The 20,182-nt window shown below is 37.7% G+C and overlaps 1 protein-coding gene across 1 annotated transcript in view; it reads left to right on the forward strand.

The window, feature by feature from the left end:
- The window catches only part of clmpb (CXADR like membrane protein b), a 94,861-nt gene that overhangs the window by 46,281 nt on the left and 28,398 nt on the right, over positions 1–20,182 (forward strand). The window lies entirely within an intron of this gene.

Genomic DNA, 20,182 nt, shown 5'->3' on the forward strand with positions numbered 1-20,182 from the left:
TAAATCATGCCTGCTGTGTCTCCCTCTTCCTCACCGGAGGGATTCTGGGTAATCTTACTGTGATTGTGAGCATGAATTGAGGAGACATGTTTCTTAAGCCACATTCACAAAGTCAGCTACATCAGCACCACAGAGGGAAAGAGAGAATGAATGGAGCGCAGGCATGTTTACAAATGAGACGGGTTGTAAGCGAGAACCCGAGACCTACAGAAATTGGGTGAAAAGAGAGACAGCTAATGAAAAAGGGCCGAGATAACGACGTACAAGAAAATTGAGTCTCTTGTAGCATATAGCTTCTCCTCTCACGACCCCATTAGCGGACTCCTCCATATGAGGCGACTTGTGACGTGCTGCACAGGAGGCTGTCCGTGCCTGGAATGATGGAAATACAAATACTGGAGCGATGCTTGGGCTGCTGAGCAGATTAGGCCCGACTAATCCACCGAGAATATGGGTAATCTAAATAACTGTTTTCTGTCTGAATATATATTAAAATATAATTTATTCCTTTGATACAAAGCTGAATTTCCAGCATCATTACTCCAGTCTTGAGTGTCACATGATCTTTCAGAAATCATTCTAATATGTGATTTGCTGCTCTAGAATCATTTCTCAATATCAGTGTTCAAAGTGTTGTTGTTCTGCTTCATATTTTTGTGAAAACCGTGATACATTTTTGCGGGATTCAAAAGAACAACATTTTTTGTAATAGAATTTTTTTTTAACTGTATAAATGTCTTTACTGTTACTTTTGATCAATGTAATGCATCCTTGTTGAAAAAAAGTATTAATTTCTTTTTAAAAAATCTTACTGACCACAAACTTTTAAACATTAGTGTATGTTTGAGGCATGACACTACTTTTTTATTAATAGTCAGTGGCTGGTGATATTAGGGGAAAGGGCATTCTCATTCTAGAGCACATTTAATTGGACAAATATTTGGACACGCCCTTCAGTGCAGGATGAGTCATCAATACCTTTGGTCCTTTTCCAGACTGTCATTTTAAATCATTTTTTAACTGTACGTTATTGTATTGATGACATTTAAAGCTAATACACATGGACTAAAAGCCACAAAACTTTATTTTTGTTTTCATGCCGTATTTAATCGTCCACTGGGAGTGTTGTCAATGCAGTAAACTCAGCCATGCATGTGAAGCCAAAAGTAATGTTACTCAGTGTTGACACAAATACAGTCTGGACCAGAGGAGGGAAGAATGTACGACACTGGGCTTGTTTGGCAGATTTTCAAGACGGATTCATGCGACTGAGCAAACAGAGAGCAAAAGAGGCAGATCAATCTCAGAGTATATGGTTCTGTTGAAATGTTGCATCTGTTGGTGATGACAGTGAGCAGACGCCAATGAGAACCAGGCTTTGACTCTGTAGGCAACCCATAGTGTTAGAGCAAAACATTTGCACTGAAGTATTGTGATGATAATATCACAATACACTTATATAATATCATAATACCTTAACCGTGCAGTATGCACTTTATATATTGTACGAAGGACACAGCGAGAGTCTCCGGGGTTCAGTTATCTGAGACCGTTAGGGTCAAGCCTTCTGTTCTCCTCCTCGCTCCTCTCTGAAGTGCACTTATTTTGCTATGAATTAATAAATATCCTTTGAGACTATTCTGTATGATTCTGCCTTCCGCTGAGAAGGAAATAAATACACCACAATACCCACAGTCCTCTGCTTAGAGTACTGGCATTGCATTGCATTCAATCAAAAGGCAGAAATCCTAACTTCCTATTTGTAAAAGTGCAACGGAACTACTTGAAACTACTTGATGTTGGACATACAGCTTTGAAACTTTTTGAAAGAACATATATCTGTTTTCCAAAAACAGCATGGTTATGTTGAGGTGAACAGCAATGAAATCTTATATAAATATTTATGTAAAAACGTAACATTTGTTAAAAAAAGAAAATAGCATTGCATGTTTGAAAAATGTAAAATATTACACTTTTATGGGAGCAGAAATAGCAGATTGCTGTTTTTTTTTTTTTGGAAAGGCAAGTAGAACTCTGAACTACTGGACAGGCAGAAAAAAATCCTATATCGTTGAGCTCTGTCAAGTATTATAAGGTTTACGAAACACAATTAATTATCTTTGTTGTTGATACGGACACACCTGCAAAATAAAAGCTAGCATCATCTTTTCTTTATATGTTCTTTATCAATGGCGGTCTCGTGTAGGACTCTCCCACTATCTGACTCTATGGAACGCAGCACGTCTATGCGGATGTCAAATAGACGATGTAGTTGAAGGGAGGTCTCAAACATACAACATTATTGGATCTGACTGTCATCGCCATTTCAGTGCAGTCCAAATCCGATTTCCTGCCTCTGAAGTAGACCTGCTCTATTGTTGTTTATTTGATATTGCTATAAAATGGTGGAGAGGGAGAAATTGCTTCACAAAGTCGGTGGGCTTTTCTGGAGGGGGGTTGTTTTTTAACCTCTGTGTTGGATTCAGGAAGCCAAATGCCTGTCATTAATCTTCGGACAAAGCTCTTGCATCAGCAGAATCGAGGTTTGAGCCGAGGAGGGAGAAGGGACTGTGTCCAAAGATGGCATTTTTTGGCTTTTTTTTTTTTTTCCACACAAAGCCAGCAGTCGCCACGCCAGCTTTAGGCTGCAAGCCGCTGCACCTTATTTCCCTTAAAATTCCGCCAAAAACATTACCCTTGGGCTGATACATAAAAGACAAGGCATTTAAAATGTCTAGCCTTAAATAAGATTCTTCATTCTGTTGCCAAAAATAAACCTCATTTATGTAGGACTCCAGGGCATGCTTTCTCATGGCTGAGAGGGGGCTTGCTCTGATTAACGTAATGCACTCGCTCTCTTTCTCTTGCTCTGTCTTTTACGTGCTTTCCTTTCTCTCTCTTTCTGTTCTCTGTTGCTTTTTAAGGCTGGGGAGGCATATTGAAATGAGAAGATTGAAGGCTTGATTTATATTATAAAACAATAAAAGTAGACAAAAGGAATGAAAAGTGAAGGGAAGAAATAAATCAGGGAAGGAAAAGACAGAGTCTGATAGGAAGCGATAATTATGTTTTCTTTTATCTCCCAAAAGCCAACATTACGAATGCATCTCAAATGTGATCATCTCCAAATGTATTCTTTTTCATTCCTGCAGTGCATGAGCACATGAGCTGCATTCATTAATAATCAAGAGCTTCATTTGGTGGGAGATGGAGGGAGATGTTAGCTTTGTTCACTGATCTTTCTTCAGTGGTGCCACAGGGGAAGCAGGCTGATCCCGTGTTATTACTCGACGAGTAATAACTCGTTTTCCTGATGTGTTGGTGTGTTTACTACTGAAGGAGGAAGTTTGAGCGAATGGCTTTCTTTAAAGATTGATTGATTGATTGATTGATTGATTGATTGATTGGGTGGGTGGTTAGTGATTGGTTGATTGATTGATTGATTGATTGATTGATTGATTGATTGATTGACTGTTTGGGGCAGGAAAGTGTAAGAGTGTTTTGACAAATGAATGGCAGTAATATAAGCATAACATAATAACAATGAACAGTATTTTATAGTAACTACTTTTAGGATTGATATATAATAGCTTATGCTTGTCAATGAAGTCCCAATAAATTGGCATAATACACTGTATAATTCGGTATCATATGTGGATATATATTTACTGGCAGGAAGGTCGCTAATGAAGAGTTTGGGACTGCTCTTGTGGTACCATCAGCATTATAAGGACATATTTTTTTAACCTCATGGCATTTATGGCTGAAATTACATTTAAAAATGGGCCAGAAGTGAGCGTCCATGAGCAAACAGCTATTGCTGCTATTGAAGTGAATGGGACACGATGTTGTATAGTCCCCTGCATGGTAAATGTTGTGGTCCATTTACCTGGAAGAGAACAACCGTGGTTTATTTTGTTGACTTTTTAAAGTACACTAGCATGTAATGACATCAGAGCTAACAGACATAAATTAAAACCCACAAAACGCTTGGCTATGATTCATAGCAGGAGGAAAGAGGGATGAAGGTGAATAAGAAGCAGCCCTTAGTCCTATTAAGTTGATTAGAAGACTAATTGGCCTACACTTGTATTGTGGGAACAAGACTCCCGTAAAACAGTTTCTCTCAGCAGGTAGAATATTAGCATGGCTTCCTCTCCCTCGGCATGATGGGAACCACATGGACAGATCTTCTACTCACTTCTTCTTTGGGAAAACTCCTTGTCTCTCTGCTCTGCTTTTGTAATGAGTCATTAGCTTTAGTGAATGGCTCTTTGGCTCAGTGGCGTGGAGGGCTGTGATCTTTATTGGATCAAGTGCTTGTGGATCTGACATGCTGAGCTCACTTAAGGGGTTGTGACTTGTAGCACTCTTCCAAAACAACAGCATGTTTAGTGCACTGTGTTCCTCATGACAGAGCAATGCCTGTGGTTTTCTCCAGAAACAAATGTGATTAACCTTCCATTTATGACACTACTTCTGTGCCAAATATTGCACACTCAATAATGAATAAATAGAGTCAATAAAATCGAATACCCAAGTGTGGTGAGGGAAGCATGGTTGGTGTGGTGTCAGGCCTCAGAGAGGAGTTGGCACAGGCTGATAGGTCCTTAACTCAATCTGCTTACAATCACATCATTCTCTATAGGGCACAGCTGATTGGTTCCTGCTGTATCAGTAGCCAATAAACTCACTGCTCAACCTTCAAATACTTGGTAAGCATTCGCGTTTTCAAAAACCCTCTACCTTCCCTAGCTCCATCTGTATAGATCTGCTACAGGTAATACATATCAATATAGTCATATCCATTACCATGCCAAACATTCCTGTTAGCATAGACAAAATATCGGCTGATTAATCGGATTGACTAATATATTGATCTATAATTACTACAATTATTATTACTATTGAAAAATCATAATAAATTAATATATTTTTTTCAGTGTAAGAAGCATTTATTAACTATTATTTAATAAAGAAACTATTATTTTTTAAAAGTATTTAGGCAAAAACTTGCTATGGAAACTCTTTTAAGTGTTGCCATATCTTAATTTTCATACTTTTTAATGTAAACCTCAAAATGTGTTTTTTCTAGGTTGTTGATTGCATGTTACCATGAATAAATAGTTTATCCCAGTATACTTAATCTTGTAATCCATTATTAATATACATTTTTTTTTTTTTTTCATGAACACATCAAACATATTTTTTTCACAAGTGTTATGTACAGTAGATGGCTGCATCTCTATGCTGTGCTGCAGCAGCTGCATCGTGACATTGCTGCAATGTCATAGGAATGTGCATAGCTGGTTGGTACGAGCTGCACAGTGGTGCTGCTCAGACCAGCTGTGTAAGTAAGTGAGAGAAAAGAGTCTTGGATCCAGAGAGGGGAAAAAAAAACACAGCAGTGCCTCCCCAGAGGGGCTGTCGGCTGTGCAATGGCACTGCAAACAAGACTTCCAGTCACCCACACCCAACCCCAGCACTGCTGTTCTGTGTGCGCAGAGGTCCGGCAACACGCCAGCCTCCACACAGGGACACGTGGCAGCCGCTGCTCGGCCATCCACTGGCCAGCCGACTGGAAAAACAAGACCTCCACTCTTTATTTGTTTTCTTCTGTCCTTCAGGGAATGTAAAGACCAGAAGGAAATAGGCCAAGTTGCTCAATCCATTACAATTGTGGGTTGCAGAACGTCTGCTAGTCAAGCTTTGCACCACAAGGGCAACGCTTTGTTCAGTAAGAAGAAAAGGACTGCACATTTGTACAGAATTACGTTTCTATTCACTGCCACTTCACTTCATCACCAGTCGTTCCAGTTTAAAGAAAACTTCCAAAAATTCTTACAGTTTGTCCTCAATTTTATGGAAGTATCTCATCATATTATTTCCAACCCATTGGCCTACATTTAGAAAAAATAACACAATGCATCATGCAGCTATGCAGCTAAACCAACTTTTTTTAAATTAAACTCATGAGACCGGGGGCGTTGTAGCACCCTAAATTTCTAAAAGTTGATGTTCATTCAGTATATACTCACTGAAGTTCTCACACTACCTGAGAAAAGAAAAAAAAAAAGTGTGATCATATCACTGTATGAGAAAAAGATGATTCTGAAGGGGTTTTTTTTTATGTAAATGTTGGTTAAAGGGGACATATCATGAAAATCTGATTTTTTCTGCGTTTAAGTGCTATAATCGGGTCCCCGGTGCATCTAGCAACCCAGAAAACGTGAAAAATGACAACCCAGTAACTTTATTTTGGCAAGCCTTTCTCTGCAAGCGTGTGAAAAAACGAGCCGCTCAGATTTCGCTCCCCTTGTGATGTATAGGAAGGGGATCTTATTATAATATTGCCGCCCCTTAATCTGTACGTTTCCACCCACGGCGCCGTAATTTTGTTTTCGCAAGCGAAAACGGTGTACCAGTTCTAAGGCCATGGCAAAAGTTTGAGCAAAGCATGCTAACTGTTCTGTCGTTGGCTGCACAGATGAGGACAGAACACTGTTTAGAGTCCTGTTAACTCGGATAGCCTGCAAGTTGACCCTGGCAAGCTCAATTGCTAAAAAAGTGTCTCTGTCCGAGTGATATTTTGGAAAAAATATTAGACCATTCACAGCATTCACAGATAGCAAACATAAACGTTAGCCTGGTGCATCCATATAGGTTTTGCACAAAAGATCAACATGACGGCACATGCTAGTCGATGAGTTGAATCAACTCCACAGCAACTACATAAATTTATCCACTAACTGTTCAGAAACGTCCAGATGCATTCTAAAAGTTGTAACTTCTTCCTAAGTCTCTCCATCAGTGTCCGACTCTGGTTTGAACAATATAAGGCTGAACACCGTTACTGACAATCCTCATTTTGGCTGCGTGAGATTCTCCAGCTTTGTTGTTGTTGAGCAAGTGAAGTGCGAGCTGTTAAAGCTCCGCCCTCTTCTGGAAAGTGGGCCGGGAGCAGCAGCTCATTTGTCTCCCCCAAGACCAAAAACATTAACATTGTCTTATTCATTACCATGCTGAAAATCTTCCAAGTCGTCATGATAGAATGTTGTTTTGGTTTTACTTTGTTAGGAGTTGAAGTTGACTTAAAACGGCACACATACAATGTATGGCTTTTATGCTAAAATGGCAAAAGGAAAATGTAAAAATGTCTCCCCTACACAGCAGCAATGTTTCCAAGTTAAATGTGAAGACTGGTTTGTTTTTCAGTGTTTATCATCCTCTCAGACTGGAATAGAAGGTCAAGAGGGCCAATCGAAGAGCGAGAGAAAGCGAGAAAGAGCTTGGATGGCTCGCTCGCTCTCGCACTGAGGAATCAAAGCGGCAGGGACGTCAGTCAGAAAGCAGCAGAGTCTGCCCAGAGAGCCAGAGTCTCCGCGTGGCCTTTTAATCAGCCTTTAGGGAGTGAAATATGAGGCTGCCACACCCGCCGCTCCAGCGCCTCCTTCATCTGCTTTCAATCTTCTCGGCTTTCCTCCTCCGGATGTGGCCGCGTGGGCATTCTTATCAGGGACAGAGAGGGAGTCAGCAGAGAGTTGGGACTTGTGCGGGTCAATGAGAAGAAGAAAGACAGTTAGACGGGGACGTTCACACAGAGCTCATTTTTGCGTTTTAAAATGTGTGGTGTAGAAACTAAAAAAAAAAAAACTGTCTAAAAATGAGTTGAACTTCTTTAACTCGAGTGCCACATGTTTGCACACAACAGGAGGGCAACAGTCCAACATGTCTGTCTAGTGCGTGTTTACATACAAAAAACTAAGAAAAAGCAGCGCAGAGGATTACAAAAATGTGTTCTGTGTGAACGGCCCCTTAAAGATTGAAATATAGCAATGAGTGGTTCTTAAACCCTCTGTATTAAATTACTTACAATGGTAAAGAACCCATTTTAAATAGTAAATTCTTGACTATTTGTGTGGCAAAAAATGACATTTTCAGTGTAAAATAATTGGCCATCCATAAGATTGGGGTATAAACGAAGTTGAAACAGAGGGTGAAAGAGTAGTCGTCGACAGGACAGATGGTAACCTGCTCTATTAGTGATCATCTCTGCTTTAATGGGACCTTCATATAAGCCTCTCTTTGCCATGGCAGGACAGGTGGCAGTTCGTCACTGTCACACTACCTTCACATCAAAGATGCGCTCATATTTGTAGCACATAAAGCCTTGACACCAGCTCAACTCCAGGGGCACAGCTGATGCCAACGAAACCCACCGACTGAACATGCCTCATCAATCTCGTTTGCTTTCTTCTCCAAACGCCCAGCTCCTGTTGCAGGTGACCATCTCGCTGAAATGATCCACAGATAAGTGGAGTCAAAGACAGCTTCAGTATTTCCCTCATGCTGGGTAATGGGAATGCTGGTGCTCCGTCTGTTGCTAATTAGCCAGTTAGACGTGCAACATGTGAACTGTCCTGTCGCATTGTCATCGTGTCTCACTCTCCTATGTCGTCAGAGTCCAGCACTGATAGGCTTCAGTTAGACTAGAGGAAAGGCTGCTTATGTGATAAAAGTCATCGTTATAACGTAACACGCAACTGTCAATCATCTAGAGATGAGCGATATACACTACTGGTCAAACGTTTGGAATAATTATAATTTATTTAATGTTTTTAAAAGAAGTCTCTTATGCTCACCAAGGCTGCATTTAAAAACTGTAAAATTGTGTTACATGATAACATTAATTTGGATTTAAAATTTGTCTTTTATTCCTGTTGTGCAGAACTCACAATGCACACATTTAGTTGTTATTGTTGTAGTTTTAAGTATTTATGTGCACATTTATGTGGTCAAACAAGCTGGGAATAGATCCTTCTCGATTATAGTTTAATCTGGAATTGTTACAGAAATTCAGCAGGTCTCACCATGAAACAAAATGAGAACACGCCTATTACCCAGGCGACCACATGAGCCCACAGAATGTCCTTAAAGGGACAGCACCCAACATTGTGAAAATTATTACATCTTAAATTAACTGTTTTCTATTTGAATATATTTTAAAGTGTAATTTATTCCTGTGATTAAAGCTGAATTTTCAGCATCATTACTCCAGTCTTCAGTGTCACATGATCCTTCAGGAATCATTCTAATATGCTGATTTACTGCAAAATAATTATCAATTATTATTGGTTCTCAATAATTAATAATAGTTCTTATTATCAGTGTTTGTGATAATAAGTTTCAGCTCAAAATACCCCACAGATCATTTATTATAGCTTGTCAAATTTGCCCCTATTTTTTTTTTTGTGTGTGTGTGTGTGTCCCTTTAAATGCAAATGAGCTGCTGCTTCTGGCCCACTTTCCAGAAGAGGGTGGAGCTTTAACAGCTCGCGCTTCTGTTGCTCAACAACAACAAAGCTGGAGAATCTCACGCAGCCAAAATGAGGATTGTCAGTAACGGTGTTCAGCCTTACATTGTTCAAACCAGGTTGATGGAGAGACTCAGGAAGAAGTTACAACTTTTAGAATGAAACTGGACGTTTCTGAACGGTTAGTGGATAAATTTATGTAGTTGCTATACATATAAATTTATGTAGCTGCTATACAGTTGATTCAACTCATCGACTAGCATGTGCCGTCATGTTAATCTTTTGTGCAAAACCTGTATGGGCGCACCAGGCTAACGTTTATGATTGTTATCAAATGCTGTGAATGGTCTAATATTTTTTCCAAAATATCGCTCGGACAGAAACACTCCTTTTTTAGCAATTGAGCTTGCAAGGGTCAACTTGCAGGCTATCCAAGCTAACGAGACTCTAAATAGTGTTCTGTCCTCATCTGTGCAGCCAACGACAGAACAGTTAGCATGCTCTGCTCGAACTTCTGCCATGGCCTTAGAACTGGTAAACCGTTTTCGCTTGCATCTTTATGAAAGAGCAAATCAAAAAGTGCATTTAAATAAAAAATGCATTAATTTTATATAATCAGCAAAATGGTCAGGAATACTGTATAATACAAATATTCCATTATATATTTCCCAGCCCTAGACTCAATCAGATATGAATAATGGGACTTACTGTCAATTAGCTTTTATGTTCAAACATTTCTCGTTTTTATTTTTTTACTTAGTTGTTTATGAGGCGTGAACAGTGCCACTGGCTCATTTTTAAACCCTCCAGAGTATTGAATTACTCATAATACCGGGTGAGAGAGAGAGAGGCAGTGGATAGGATGACAGTATTTCACGTTTGCATTGGCCTGCTGCAGTTACAGGGCATCCATCAACCAATAGCTGTGAGATGCAGATACATTCTGCAACTCCACTTCATACACCTAGTCAGCTGGATTTCCCATAATGGACATAAAAAAAAATTGCAGATTGCAGCAAAATGGGCTTGACTGCACAAAAGCTTATTAAGTATCGATCCAGGGAGGTCACTGCTGAAATTCAGCTCCTACAATGTGCGACAGGATCAGAAGCCGCCCGCCAGAAATGGAGATGAGACGCTATCAATAAAAAAACAGGAGGTGTCCTTCTTTCAGGCGTCTCAGATCAGGTGGAACGGTGCCCACTGTGGCTTTAAACGTCAGGTGGGAGATGGAAACAGAACGGCCTGTGTCAGTGGTTTGAGTGTTTTCTGTGCTGGGTAATGAATCCGTTTTGTGACGGATTCTGCTGAAGTCATGAAAAAAGTTCAGAGATGTTCAGTAGTGATATTTTTTTGTGCCGCAGACAGTGCTTGCACTTTTTAGTCATGGAACTGAGAGGCCACCTTCCATCTTTCTTGACAGCAAAACTTTATTATGATATTGCAGCCAGGTTTGAACTTACCCAAAGGAGATTTTTATGGCTCAGAGATTGCAAAAAAATCCTTAGGAGAAATAAAAATAGACCCAAAGAAGACAAATGTTGACACAGAGCAATATGAATGAGGACAGCATAGCTCAGAAAATTTGGTTTCAGAAGAATTTTATGAGAAATGTTTGAGGTCATGTTGAGTTCTCAGACTCTTCAGTTCTTTGAGAAATCCTCAGAACAGTATGAGACAGACATTGTTGAAACTGTAGAGATGAATTTGTGAGATGAATCTGAGAAAGGTCTCCATTTTTTCTATATTTAAAGAAATAGTTTGCCCAAAAATCATTCACCCTAATAGTTTTGGAAACCTTTATGACTTTCTTCCATTGAAAATGGAGATATTTTGAAGCACTGCACTTGCTTATATCACTTGTTTCTGCTTCTTTGTCTGTGTTTTGATAGCGCCCCCTACCGTATAACAGTAAAAACATGGATTGCCGGAAATTTCCGTCAATGGTGGGGAGGCATTGTTTCATAAATGATGGAAAATTCTGTCAATGGCAGGGAAAGAGTTAAAAGGGACCTTGGCTGTCAAGCTCTAAAATTATGAAAAAAGCACCATAAAAGGATCATAAAAATGATCAATATGACTTATGTGCTATATTTCACTGATGACAGAATTTTGATTTCTTTCTTTCTTCTTTTTTTTTTTTTTTTTTTTTACCTTTGGTGAGGTATACCTTGCTATCTTGTTATTATCTTTAACTAAAACTAGGTAAAAATAATATATCATCTAATAAATATTAGATGAAAAACATAAAAAAAAAAAAGGTTTAAGTTAAAGCACTAAAATGACTAACTGTCAATAAGTAAAAACTAACACTGAATTAAAAATAAATAAATAAATAAATAACCTAAAAAGTAATATTTAAAAAGAGGCACAAAACAAAATTACTACAAATTTTAATAAAATTTGAATTTGAAAATATCAAAATAACAGCTGATTCAAAATATTATTAACAACTATAAAAGTATAATTAATACTAAAATAACCCTTATATTATCTAAGAGAAACAACTGAGATATTATGTGTAGGAAAGAAACTTGTGTTCCACCTTCAATGTGGGTATATGCAGATTTCTTATGTCTTTCACATTTTAGTTTTCTAATCCCCCCAAACAGTATTTTGGCTGACAAGTGAAGTCCAGTTGAGCAGGAGAGTGTGCTTCTCTCTCTTTCCCTCAGTTTTTGTCCTCCTCAGAGCCCAGACCATCTGTTTGGATGTCACGGTCAAGAATAAACCTGAACTTTGCAGGGACATACGTGTCTGAGTGTGTGAGAGAGAAAAAGACACCAGGAGTGAGAAATGGAAAGGCTGTTGTAGAGCTTTCCTTCATCAATAAGCTTCCGGTAATGGATATTTACTTTTCATTTTCACAAAACGAAATGTCTGCCAGGGAAAATAACAGACTGTCATCCTGAGGTTGGTGCTTTACTGAAAACAAAAGTGTCTAGATATCCTGAAAAAATGTTGCTTTGTCACAGGGAGGAGATGAAAGTAATGCGTCCTTTCCAGAAATAAGCTTACCGTTTACACAGATGATGAGTATGTGGAGAGTCTCTACACAGAGCTTTATTTCTTCTGACCCACACACATGTTTACATGGTTACCTGAATGATAGCTAAGTAAATGTTTGCTTTGATGGTTTTATATTATCCCTTGTGAAAAAGTACACTTTAGCATACTTTTAAAAAGAGCACTTATTACGGAGACTAAAATACTACTGACTAAAATATACTTTAATGTCTGTTCTGTTTAATTGTGTATGTCATTTATTTCAATATTATTAAAATTACACATTGCTAATGATGAAGTTGCAATTTAGTATATTTACTTTTAATACACACTTTACTCAGTGTGTTAGTCAACACATCAAAATAAGTGTACTTCTTTAAAGCATGACAAAAGATTATTAAAACATGATTTAAAACTTTTGACATTACAAAGTGCACTTTGAAAATCTTTAAGTGCACTTAAGTGGCTTTTATTTCATTAATATTATATTATCTGCAAGAACTTTTTTGAGTATATTTTTAAAGGGGACCTATAATGCCCCTTTTACAAGATGTAATGTACGTCTCCAGAATGTGCCTGTGAAGTTTCAGCTCAAAATACCCCACAAATCATTTATTATAGCTTGTCAAATTTGCCCCTATTGGGGTGTGAGCAAAAACACACCATTTTTGTGTGTGTCCCTTTAAATGCAAATGAGCTGCTGCTCCTGGCCCACTTTCTAGAAGAGGGCGGAGCTTTAACTCAATAACAACAAAGCTGGAGAATCTCACACAGCCAAAATGAGGATTGTCAGTAATGGTGTTCAGCCTTACACTGTTCAAACCGGAGTCGACACTGATGGAGAGACTCAGGAAGAAGTCACAACTTTTAGAATGAAACTGGACATTTCTGAATTCAACTGATCGACTAGCATGTGCCGTCATGTTAATCTTTTGTGCAAATCCAGTGTTGAATTGACCCTTGTTTGTGAAGCAGCCCGGTGTAAAATGACGGCATGTCAACAACACTCTACTACAACAACTCTTCCTCTTCTCTAAAGCAGCCCAACATGACCTCACCCCCTTTGTTGTGTGTTCTCGGGGGCGGGGTTTATGTAAATTTTGGGGTTTGTGATATCACTAACCCAGGAAGAAGCTCGTTGTAGTCCCTACCAGTCGTTTGTTGTAGTCCTTAAACAGAGAATTCTTTAAAAGAAAATACCTTCCTTTGCATTGAACTTTGAGCATCAGTTCGGTTTGGTGCAGAAAAGACACACTGCGGCTTTAAAATCTGTAAAACAAGGTTGTGTTGACCAGCCATTATTTGGCGGCCATTTGTTTCAAAGCTTTCATAGCTTAAAGGCATCCACAGATTAGTCTCAGAGTTTGACAGAACACTCAAAGATTCATAGGCATAATTAAAATGTAAATGCTGAACATCCATTCCACAAAATGTCTAACCGGCTTTGAGTGAAACGTCAGCCGAACGACCGTGGGCAGGGAGCTCTGCGCTGGGACGTGGGTGTGAGGATTGAGCTTCAAATGTCCTCTACCCTTTTCCATTTTGTCATGAGCGTGTTTCAGGTTTACAAACACAGAGAGACGAAGGCAGTGTGCCAAAGCATGATGGGAAATCTGACGGTGTTTTTGGGAGCGTTGTATATGAGTAACCCTCGTTCTCTCTTCTTGTGCACAAAGCAGTCCGTGTGACGTGAATTTTGACCACATGGCCAGGTTTTCCATGATCCAGATGCATTCCAGAGGGGACAGACTCCTGCTGGATTCATTGCAGTAAAAACATGGACTGGTTTCCTAGTTACAGATTAAATCCAGATTGGATTAATATTTGATTATTTCAGTATTTAATCAATAGGAGTGATTGAATGTGAGCTTAATGGATTTTGGCAAAAGTATTGTGCTGTTTTTTTGGTGTTTTAATGGGAAGCAGATGAAGTAAGTTCCAGCGAAGAAAGCCACACTGTTAGTGGTTTTGAGTGTGTTTGTTATGAAGGATCAGAAAGACAAGTGACTTCAGTCAGGGTTCATGTTATGTATCTTGAGCTTCTTGCACTGAGAAGATGGGACAACCGAGAGCAACAGCAAGCATATGAAATTGTTGGCAAATCTAGATCAGACTTATTATTTTGATTATAAAATTTATATAATTTCAAGTCATTTTGAGGTCTCCTTTAGTCCTTTAGTCCCCTAGCTCACTAACTGAGAATCTCAAAAAATTAACTTGCAATCTCTTGAGAAAAGGAAGTACAAAGGAATACCTATTATGGAAATAGTATACTTTTAAAAAAATTAACTGAATGTAATGTTTTTGTACGTTTAAAAGCACGTTATTTATAAATAAATGAAAATGTAATATAGTTTCAATTTATATTTTTTAATTGCATTTAGTTCAACTTAAGAGTGCTTTTTTTTGATCCATTAAAGTGAGATTTAAGTGTATAATTTCATAATTACTTCTATTGTCTTTGAAATAAATATGTGACCCTGGACCACAAAACCAGTCATAAGTTGCATGAGTATATTTGTGGCAATAGCCAACAATACATAGGTCAAAATTATCGATTTTTCTTTTATGCCAAAAATCATTAGGATATTAAGTAAAGATCATGTTCCACGAAGATATTTTGCAAATTTCCTACTGTAAATATAAAAAAAAATATATATATATATATATATATATATATATATTTGTGAGTGGATATGCATTGCTAAGGACTTCATTTGGACAACTTTAAAGGCAAGTTTCTCAATATTTTGATTTTTTCACACCCTCAGATTCCAGATTTTCAAATAGTTGTATCTCGGACAAATATTGTCATGTCCTAACAAACCATACATCAATGGAAATTTCAAAAAATTGACCCTTGTGGTTTAGGGTCACATATGGTTAAAGTGTACTGCCGAAAGCATTGATGGTGAACAAAAATATACTTTAATGTTATTCCTATTTAAACTTGTTTGTCTTTAATTTAAATAAATGTGTAATTACACATTTGCAATGATGAAGTTGCAATTTAGTACATTTAAAATACTGTATAATAACTTTATATCTAAAAACACACTACAGTTCAAATTATAATCAAGTATTTCACATGTGCTTTAGTATGTCAACAAATCAAAATAAGTGTACTTCTTTAAGGCACAATAAAAGATTATTACAAGTAAACATTTAAAATGTACTTTCAAGTAAAACTTTTAATTTGACATCATTACAAAGTGCATTTTTTAAAAGGGTACTTAAGTGTGTTAAGAAATAGACATGAAAGTGTACTCTTTAAGTGGCCTTTTATTACTAAAGTTTTTTTAAATACTATTAAAATTTGAAGTACAATACAAGTGCACATTCAATACAATTAAGCACACTTTTTTTCACAATGGGATAACAAAAAAACAACAAAAAAGTATCTAGAAAGGCTTTGAGGATACAACACACCTTGTGAAACCAGGGTAAATGTCCGGTCACCCTACTGAAGTCTGTTATTCACATCCTTCATTATTAGCATTACAGCTATCACAACCCCCACAGTCGTTTCTCAAGGACGAGCTCTGCTGGTATTAGTGGAGTGTAAATGAGAGGACCCTGCTGAGGTTACAGTGACCACCCATGACATGAAGAGGATTATGGTACATTATTCCATCAAAGAACCGTCTTTAGTCTGAAGGAATAGTTCAGTCCAATCAGAAATAGCTAGCTTGTGTGTGCAGGGGTGTCCTTAGGGTGGTGCAAACCGGCCCCATGGCAAAAGGACAGAGGGGGACCACAAACACCAACTCGCACTGGGCCCTACAGTATGTGTGTATGTGTGGTTCAGGTATTCGCTACCTTAATACCATAAATTTTTGACCTTGTGGGGACATTTTTTGGTCCCCTTGAGTAAAACAGCTTATAAATCATACAGAATTATGTTTTCTGAAAATGTAAAAATGCAGAAAATTTTCTGTGATGGGTAGGGTTAGGGTTAGGAGATAGAATATACAGTTTGTACAGTATAAAAATCATTATGTCTATGAAAAGTCCCCATGAAACATGGAAAGCCATGTGTGTATGTGTAAACGGTAGCAGACGTTTGGCTGATGAAATGTTTTTGATTAAGGGTGTGCCTGCTGGTATCGTCTGTAGAGAACCTGCGATGTGTATTTTAAAAACTGGGAAGGACGATGTTGGAAGCTAATAAACTTCCTAACAGATGAAGGCTACAGATGATCTCACTGAAGAACAAGTTCTGAGCCTTCAAAACAGCAGATGGAAAGTCTGTTTGTGTGATTTTATGCTTGCATACAGTGTGTGCACAACTTATCATTTCTGTACATCCAGCACATTCAAGTGTGACTTAACTTTCACGCATCATTCAAAATCATCTGAATAATCATGAATGTGTGGATTATTGTTTTTTTTTTTTTTTTTTTTTTTAATCAAGGTTTATTTATTTATAAACATTTCCATTTTTGTTCATGTTTTTGAAAGAAGTCTGCATTTATTAGATCACAGTAAAAACAGAAATATTGTGAAATATCATTACAATTTAAAAGAACAGTTTTATATTTGAATGTATTAAACGTCATTTGTTGTCTTCAGTGTCACATGATCCTTCAGAAATCATATAATTGGACTATTTTGTATTGGTTTCTCCTCACACAGACATACACAAGTCCTGTTGCTGAGGTACTTTTTTCTCACCTGGTTTTGTCATGATCTCTTAAACACATCCAGCCAAGCTTCCAAAGGACAAAAAAAATGCTGTTTTGTCTGTTAATTCTGCCACCTGTCTGGAAGTGCTGTAGTGCTCTACCGCCCCGGAGGCCTGAATATTTCCATGTTTTCTCATCTGCGACGGCACATTATCATGTGTCAGAGAGAATCAGATGATGTGTGCTAGATGTCAGCAGCGCCCATGAATTTATTTTCATAAATGAATTGAATTGAGTTCAGTTGAGATGTAAGACTGGGCAAAGCAGCATCAGGGGTCTGAGGATGTTTAAGAGTTGAACGGCTTTTAAAGGCACCATGGAGAACAAGATTGTCCTTGCTCTTTAGAAATAAAGAGTTTCATGTGCTATGTTGATGTACTTAACGATGCAAACCTCTCTCCTCAGTCAGAGATCGTTGATGAAAACTGCACCATGAGTCATTCAGAAAACAGTTTGGTCTTGACATTAAATCGGGTGACTGAGCATATTTACATATCATTGCCTATTCAGTATTTCGAAACATGGCCTGCCAGTGTGAACTACACTGGAGCTTGGAGGTTAGCCAATCACAAAAGACATAATTTACATAAAGTTTTATAAAAGCACAGCACATAAAATCACCTGTTTAATTCAAGAAAATGCTCATTTAAAACAATTTGGTGTAAGTTTCCTGGCTAACAGTATAAGTGAACTTTAAGGATCATTATCATTTAGTAACAGTAAAGACAGAAGTGACAGTAAAGACATTTAAAAATGTTAAAGATTTCTATTTCAAATAAATGCTGTTCTTTTGAACTTTCTATTCAACAAAGTATCCTAAAAAAAAATGTATCATGGTTTGCACAAAAATATGAAACAGCACAACTGTTTTCAACATTGATAATATTAAGAAATGTTTCTTGAGCAGCAAATCAGCATATTAGAATGATTTCTGAAGGATCATGTGACACTGAAGACTGATGCTGAAAATTCAGCTTTGATGAAAGGAATAAATTTGGTTTAAGTATATTAAAATAGAGAAGAGTTATTTTAAATTGTAATAACTTTGAACCGTAGTGCATATAGTGTATAAAAGTAACCACAAGTATATAACAGATTCTTGAACCATATATATAGTTTTAAATCTGAGATATTTAGTACATGCTGTAAAGGTATACATGCTTAGACAATGCCTTGCTTAACAGCCTGTTAGTTAACAGCACATATTGATTATTCTGTTAAATTCATCAGGAAGTCCGTTTCATTGTGTGTTACTTTACATGCCAGCAATTGTCCCTGAGCCTCCCAGCAGACTGAGAGCTCACGAGAGATCGCGGATAACAAGACGAGCAGCATTAAGATGTGTAAGCTCTTCTTGATCTGTTCTTAAAGTAAGACTCTTAGAGGTCAAAGGTTCTCAGTTTAGGCCCTATAGCTAATGTAGAAAGACTTATGTTGGACATAGTTTGATTTGCTTTTGTGCCGGTTCACTGGGACAGTGAGTTTCAAATGGCATGTGGGTTAAAGAGGGATTGCTTTGCAGTACTGAATCGAATTTAAATTCTGACTCGGATAGCCTGGAAGTTTGTTTTTTGGCTAGTGCTTCAGATTGAATTATGAGATTATTGCTTATTAGCAGTCATTGTTTTGGTCAGCACGGAATCTCCTTTACTGCCTTTGTGCTCTGAATGTAATCCAGGGATGGATGTGGCCGTACATTAGATTTGCAGGCTTTTTTTTGTAGGGTTGAGGGGTTAAGGAGTTTAAGGACAAGATTTTGAGGTATTGGTTGGTGACGGTGTGGTGACTAGCAAAGGAGATGCTTTTTATAGAGTGTGAGAGAGGGGTGAATTTAATGGAGCACAACTCCCCCTAGGGCATTTTCACAGAACTCTCTCTCTCTCTCTCTTTCTCTCTCTCTCTCTTAAAATCCATTTCATTTCTATTTCCCTTTGTTACATTTCCTCTTAAAAGGTAGTTTAGTCTAAAGGGCAATTGAATGCAGTAAAATGACAATTTAAACACCTGCAGCAGAAGTGGGAACACAAGCCAAAGAAACCAGGAGCTTTCTATGCTAACTATACTTGCTTTGAAGACTCTTTCACTCATGTCAAGGCTTCACACATAAAAAGTACTGTAGATGTTTGCTAAGTTGTCAGGTAGCAAGATAGTGTACACAGAAAATATACAGTAACAGTAAGATTGTAGCTATTTAAGCTTAAAGTTGACATGAAACCCTGATCTCAATCCATTTTACATCCATATTGCGATGTATCGAGTAAAATAGGATATTTAAAAAGGAAAAATGTAGGACTTGATCGTATACAATGGGATTTGATTGGATTTGAAAGTGGTCTTTAATTACCAGAGCCAGGGTGTTGAGGGGAGGGATTTGTGATGAAAATCATTTCAGAATTGGAGCAAGTTTTTGCATTTTGATGAAAGATCAAAAAGATCTTTTCTCTTTAGAATATATGTATCAAGGAATCATTCAAAATATGATGACAAACATATAAATACAAAGGGTCCATTCTGATTTAAAGTTGACTCTAAAACAGAAAAACGATCAGATACCTTTGGTCATGATGAATCCATCAATACCAATTTTGTAGAATTGGACCATTCGCCTTTCCACCATTTTGAATTTTGACATAAACTGTAATATTTTTTAAACTCTTTGACCTATTTTCATAAAAATTGGTAGACATCATCATCAAAATGTCCTGAAGGTGCCTGAAAAGTTTGAAGATAGCCCCACCTAGCATTCGGAAGAAATAAGCTTTTTACCAAAATGCTAATAACCTATGAAAATGTTGCATGTTCTTGATTTTGATCCGTTTGTTGGTTTTTGCCGATTCCAAAGATATCTCATTTGACATTTTATTGCTTTGCATCATGGAAAGAATAAAGCACGCATCAAAAGTGTGCTTAAAAAGCACAGTTTCCAATTTCAACATCACGTAGCTCTTCATTTTAGCCTGAACTGAAGTATAAAGCAGACTAACATGTGAAGCAGTGCTATTAAACCACCTGGCTGGCAGTATGCTGGATATTTTTGCTGCTGAGCTTTACCTTCCTTGAAGGAGGATGAAATTAAAACTGCTTTCATTCTGTTCTTTGATATCTTGCCAGCTTGTTCCAACACATTATTATGTCCATCCGTAACGGTAGCAGGCGAGGAATGACTCAGCAAGCTGA

Source organism: Ctenopharyngodon idella, chromosome 18 (assembly GCF_019924925.1).
Source record: "Ctenopharyngodon idella isolate HZGC_01 chromosome 18, HZGC01, whole genome shotgun sequence".
Lineage (NCBI taxonomy): Eukaryota > Metazoa > Chordata > Actinopteri > Cypriniformes > Xenocyprididae > Ctenopharyngodon > Ctenopharyngodon idella.